The 6,587-nt window shown below is 50.5% G+C and overlaps 1 protein-coding gene across 1 annotated transcript in view; it reads left to right on the forward strand.

Annotated features, from left to right (window-relative positions):
- PODXL (podocalyxin like) overlaps positions 1 to 6,587 on the forward strand; it is a 45,863-nt gene that overhangs the window by 11,575 nt on the left and 27,701 nt on the right. The window lies entirely within an intron of this gene.

Raw genomic sequence — 6,587 nt, forward strand, 5'->3', positions numbered from 1 at the left:
CAGGGGGGAACAGCAGAGAGCTGGTGCATTTTGGACAAGACCCAAAGCCAAGCTCTGGCGTGGTGGTTGATGAGGTCCCGCTGCATACAGCTCTCCATATCTCTCAGCTATGCCGAAAAATCCCACTAACAGTCCTGATAAAAACCTGGAAAAAGCCTCCTGGGGAAAAAAAAAAAAAAAAAATTATGTCAGGAAACCACCAAAAGAAGAAGCTGCGTGTGCCTTGCAGATTTGATGAGAAATACTTGGGGGACAGCCATGCCAAAGGAATGCCGGCTATTTCGGGGCTGTGTTTGTGTTTGAGCTGTTGGATGAGGGTTGCAGCTCTACGCTTTGTCTTCCGTGAGAGCGTTTCGCGTGTCTGGCGGGACTGCTCCAATCTGATTAGGAAGGGGCTCGCTCGGGGGGCGGCAGCAGCGATGCAGGGATGTAAGCTGCTTTCCTGGGGGCTGCCCAGAGCCAGTGAACGCAGCCCAGCTGGCCTTTGAGGGAGTGTTTCCTTATAATCCAGCTCAGGAGCTGTTTTGGGGCTGGGGTTTATCTCTGTCTTGGCTGGGAAAATTGGTACCCCGAGGCACTGGAAGAAAAGGGGCTGGTAATGCGGATGGGCGAGTGGGACCAGAGCTAGGAAAGCTCTGTAGGTGAATTGGCTTTGAAGCTGGTTTTTGGAGACCGCGTTTAGGATTGCACTTTATTTACTCCCATCCTGAAGGCTGACGCTCGTCGCAGCAGGGGGCTTGGGGAAGGGTAAGAAAAGTGCAGCCCACAAGCTGTTTCTATGAGGATTTCGGCTCGGTCTGAGCAGAGGCGTGCATCTCGTCAAGCGACGGGAGAGAGCAAGGGGTAATAAGATTTTGCCTCTGCCCAAATCTGACAAGAGCAGATATTCACAGCCTATCTCTGAAGTAGGTAGAAGTATTCCTGCTGCAGGAATTTATTTCAGAGGCAGAGAAAGAACCTCAGATCTCTCAGCTCCTGTTTTAAGCAGTAAGACTGTTCTTTGCTGAGATGGGCAGATGTGTGTGAGGTGCCTGTGGGCAGATTTCCCACGTTTCTCCCCCAAAAAGGTAGGGAATGGCTTGTTATAGCAACTTGGTGCCACCTGGACCTCACTGGACTTCCCAAAGCCAAAGAGTTGCAAATTGTCCCAAACTGTTCAGTCCATGGCTGTTGTCATGAAACTACCAAGAGTGGGAAAAGGAGGAGCCATCTCCTTGATGACGTAGATTAGGAATAATACATTTTTTTTTTCATAGTAATAAATATCGGCTTCTGGATCTGATTGGATCAAGATTTGAGCCAGCTTCCCAGGGGTGAGTGTCCGTGTGTGCGTGCAGCAGCACAGTGCCAAGCGTCCTGCTGCTGTAACTCATCCCCATCGCAGGTGCCTTCAGCCCTCCATGCATCTGCCCTGTTTGCAGGATGGGGATTTGCTGCACTTCTTGCTTTTTTCCAACACTGTTCTGCTCCCGTTTGGGAGAGCTGGTTCAAATCCTACAGCAGCACAGGACTTGGCCATCTGCTGGGTCCATAGTCTCAAAATGCAATGCCTGGCTTCCAGCGTGCGTGTCCTATTTATTTGGCTAATGTGATGGGCAGAAGCTTGCTGGGCAAAGGACCTGGTGCTGTTGTTTTGCATCATTCGAGCATTTCAGCCTCTCATCCGTGACGCTGTGGCCCACATAGAGAGGTCTGGGTACTGGAGGGAACTGGTGATGGATAAGCAGAGCAACGCCAGCCAACGGGCCAGGAGCAAGCTTGCACCAGACAGCAGTATCTGGAGAAGTTAGGCTTGCTAGTTTTTAATTATTAAAAGCAATAATACAACAATCAGTTACCGAGAGTTATCAATAAGCGGTGCTAAAAGTTGCCGGTTGCTTTTGATGTCTCAGCTCCTTCTTGCCTCTGTGGTCAGCAGGCTCAGGGCTTGATTTCTGAGAGCTGCCGCGACCAGAGTCAAGGAGCATTTTGCCCAGACAATAATTTCCAGAGATGTCAGGATGAGATGGGGCTCAGGGCAACAGGAGGGTCTTTTCGCACATCTGATTGTCCTTCTCCAAATGTGGATTTGAAGTCTGTGTGGGAATTTTTCAGTTCTGCCTTTCTATAATCAGGAATGCTGGTTTTCTTGTGTCTCATAAAATAGGGTAGTTTTTGCAGCAAAGCCATGCCTTGCTTTGGCAGTGATCACTTGCAAACATTACAGAGCTGTTCAGGTAGCTGCAGCCTTCACCAGTGTAGCACATCCCCAACTTGGGGCTGCATTCGGTCTCCCTCACCCTCCCCATACCTACTCCCCAGCTCCAGGATTACAACCAGCAGCACCCACTGAATCGCAGTTCAAAGCCCTCTCCCTCACTCTCCTCTGCTCTGCTGATGACTTTCTGCGGGTCCCATCACGGACCTGACCTGCAGTCCCTGCCTTCTTCTCCCATCTCCAACCCCACCACAACTCCAGCTCGGTTTTCTAAAGGAAATGTCCAAGCTCACGTGTCAGAGTTTCACTGCTGAGCCAAAAGCAGGATCCGGTCTCCGCCGTCCCGGGAGCAGAGTAATTTGGATATTATCATGAAGCCCAGCCCCGTGTCCCCCTCCTGCACCCAGAGCTGCTGGTCACCTCCCTGAGTCCTCTCCAAGGTGGGAGCCCAACGTTGGGTTTGCAGACCTGCCGGCCTCTTGTAGGAGAAAGAGGAGGATGATTAACAGCAGGGAGGGGATGCAGCTCCTTCTTCCTTCCTGCTTCCTTTGCTCCCTTCCCTTGCCCTGCCGTGGCCTGCCCTGCGGCACGACACTGCCCTGGAGAGAAGGGTTCCAGTGGCAAGGAGATGTCAGTGAAGGCCTGAGCTCAAAAGGTGACACGGGCAGGGGTCTTTTCCATCCAGACCACCTTGGCTGTAAGTGCTGCAAGCTCTCCTTTCCGCTGGATAGCATTTAGGATTTTCCTCCTTAACCAGTGAGTCTCTTCATGCTTAAACTCACTACCTGGACCTACCTGTCCAGGGAGTTTTTGGGGAGTCGAACGTGACCACTGTTGCATGCTATATTTGTATTATATATTATATGATTTGATGGAATTTCTCAACACGCAACCATGCCATTAAAACCTACCGCAGCCTGCTTGCACTGAGTGCAAAGCGCTGCATCCCCGACCCGGTGACATCCCACAACTTCCCATGCTCTTCTGCTCAGCTGTAACCACACAGGAATCTCACTCCTTGCTGGGCTGCTGGGTGGACAACATTGTTCCCCTATTGAGTCATAACAATGAGGTCATTGGGCTGGAAAGACAATGTCATTCAGCAGCCAAGAACCCAGCTGGCTGATCCCCGTTGTGTCTCATCTCCTATGACAAAGCCACATTTAATTGACTAATTAAAGCCACTGCAGGCTCCATCTTGGAAGGGGTGACCAAAATGCACATTGTTCTTTGTCAGCATTAAGTCAGGCCAGTTGGCCAGTGAGACCCTTCTTCCTTCTCCACCTTGCAATTTGCTGTGTAGGCCTAAATTCCTGGTCCTGGCAATGGAAAAACCTCCTCAGGCGTGTGCCACCATGTGTTTCAGAGCAAGCTAACTGTTTGAATGAGGAACCAAGGCCCTCAAGAGAGCCCACCCAAAGCCCACTGTCCTCTAACATGACCCAGCTCAAACCACTTTGGGATGGCCTCTCTGCATTACCATCCCACCTTTTGTTGGACACTGGATATTTTGGGTTCCCAGCTCCCATAGGAGTTTGATAGTGCACCTAAACCTATGGCACTTGGGTGCTCCTATACCTTGTATACCCTACAAGGACAATTTGCCTGGCCCACACACCCTATGAAGCTATGGGTCCACAGCAAATCACTGCTTCCCTCAACTGAGTGCTCCTGCAGTGCTGGGACCCTCACCGCTCTCTGAATGAAGATGTTTTGAGCCCTGAGACCAGTGGGCACTTCTGCTCTCGACATTTCTTGTTCTTATTGCCATTCTGGATAAGATCATCCTGTAAATAGTGAATAAATGTGCCCTAAGGGACTTCTCAGGATAAACGCTGTTCAGTGCTGCTAGGTTGCCATTTCCATTAAACCCTCAATTTTTTTTTTTTCCTGCCCGCAATGTGATTGTCTTAAATCAGATTTATCTTCTTTTTGCTGCCCAGGCCCAGCTGAGCAGGAATGCTGGGTGTATGTTTACCGCGGCTGGTGTCCCAGCCCTAAAGCACAGCAGCCGCTTCTTTTGAAGAACATACAAAGCAAGGAAGAGGAGCAATTGTTTGGGAGGAAGTTGAACCATAATGTAATAGACTCCCATGGGGATTACTATTAGTAATTATTTGTATTGCTTTGGCACCTAACCAAGGTTGGGGCCCCAGTTAGCAAGGTGCTGGACCAGCCCGTAAAAGAAGACAGCCCCTCTATCCGAAATCTGTCCACTCTTGCATGTAGAGACAGGGGAAACTGAGGCAGGGAGAGGTGAAGAAATGTAACCAGGGTTGTTTCAGAGGGTTGTGGCTGAGCAAGGATGTGAGCCAGTGCATAGTGCTTACAAGAGCATCCTTCCTCTCGGGGGGAAATGGTTAAGGGTCCTCTACTTGTGCTGCTCACAGCTACATATAAGAGGCCACTGGGTAATAAATGCTGTGCTGGAGGATCCTGCACTAGGACAGCACTGGAAAAGGTCATCTCTCACCGTTTGTGCCTTTCATCAGTGATTCCTGTGATCATGTGTATTATATTAAGGAGAGGAAGAGCAGGAGCTGTTGAAGAACAGAAGTTCTTCAAAAGGAAACCGAGTCCCAGTGCTCTTGAAAAACAAAACAAAACAAAACAAGCCAAAATGGATATTCTTTTTCTGTAAAACTGACTGTTTCAGGAGAGTTAAATAATGAGGCAATTATGAATTTGCCAACAATAGAAGTTGATCAGATTACACAGCCTGTAAAGCCAGATCGTCACTGGAGGCATTTGGTGGGAAAGAAACTCCGTGCCAGACAGTCTTTAAATAGTTTTGAATAGGAGGGAGGGTTAGCTGTGTCCTTCCCTTCCTAGGCTCTCCCCACCTAAAGAATAGCACCGAGCCTCCTGCCAAGTCCGCCGTGTCCAGTCAATGCCCAAAGGCTCGACTCGCATGGACAGCTATATAAATATAGGTAGGTGCATATGTATATGCATGTGTATATATAGAGCTCCGAATTATCCGGGAAGACCCCACCCTGAGGGAGGTGTGGGTGGGGAGCTGAAGAAAAAAAGGTGGGACCCGAAATAGCACCGACACACAAAGGATCCCAAGGAAATGTGGAGCCCTCCATGTGGCGTTAACAGGAAATCTTTGGGCTGCTGGCTCGGTAACCCCGGCTAGCCAAGGTCATGGGCGACTCTTTGCGGCAGAGGGACAGATCCTGCCATCCAGCTTGGCTCTTCTGCAAAAAATCGTGGGGTGAAGAGCGTGCGGTGGCAGCTTTTATGTCAGTGAAGGTTTGCAGGTGTCCCAGACATGCCTGCTGGGGAACTTGTCCCCAGCATAGCTTCAGTGAGCAGCAAAGCAGGCGGCACTGTGGAGTGGGTATTTGACTAAGAATCACCCAAAATTTTACTTAGAGAGGCTGGGATGCTTGAGGAGGTCGCTAGTGCCTCTTGGATGTAGCTCCTACATCACTTATGTCTTTAGCCACTTCACATCACCGCACCTTTTAGTCTCAATGAACCAAAGATCGTAGAATATCTCAAGTTGGAAGGGGCCCGTAAGGATCATCGAGTGCAAGATGCGTTCAGCTTTTGTCTTTGGGTCCATCCTGGCTCAGTGGTGAGCAATACACGGATGGGCTGGGGGAGGCAACGTGACTCAGGACCCCAAAAAGGTTAAAAATAAACTGGCTGGAGGGCGTAAATTTGGGCTGACTTGTGACTCACCGAAGGTGCTGGGTGCAACAAAGGAGGGTGAGGCTTCAGGTCTTATCGCCTCCTCGCCATCGCTTTTCCGCTGGCCCTTTCTGCCCTCAGGGTGGGCAAGCATCCTCCTTGAGCAAAGCCCGGTCAGGGGCTGGCAGCCTCCCCACCGAAAACCTCGGTGGCAGGAACAGGCAGAGGCTGTTGCGGGAGGGCGATTCCTGTTGTAAATCTTCTGGGGAGGCGGGGAGGAAAGGGAGGTGCAAGAAGTGAGGGACGACGCTTTGCAACGCCACAGCGGTGCTGTGTGCCAGCACAAACTGACCTTCCAGTCACCCGTCTCCATTTTTTTTCCCATTTTACCGGAGCTGCCTGTGACCAGGCTGAGGTCCTCTTATTCCTTTAGGTTTGGAGTCTCTCCTCTTGTTTTCTGCCCCTTAGGGCTGCAGCTTGGACCTCCTCCATGCTGGGCTTCCAGCAAGTGTCAGCCTCCAGCTGAGGTTGGCATCCTCAGTTTTGATGGCACAAGTTTGGGGATTAGATCCCTCCTGCTATTGCCCCTCTGTGGTCTGGCTTTGTTGGTGTGTGAAGTCCCAGAGAAGCCAATAGTCCCTATTTGGGTTTGGGGTTGACTCTTTCCCTTTAGGAAGAGCCCCTGCCACAAGAAAGGGCATATTTCCTCCACTCCCCTTCCTCATTGCAAGAGTTAGTGTGATTCATA

This window comes from Accipiter gentilis, chromosome 11 (assembly GCF_929443795.1).
Source record: "Accipiter gentilis chromosome 11, bAccGen1.1, whole genome shotgun sequence".
In the NCBI taxonomy this organism is placed as follows: domain Eukaryota; kingdom Metazoa; phylum Chordata; class Aves; order Accipitriformes; family Accipitridae; genus Astur; species Astur gentilis.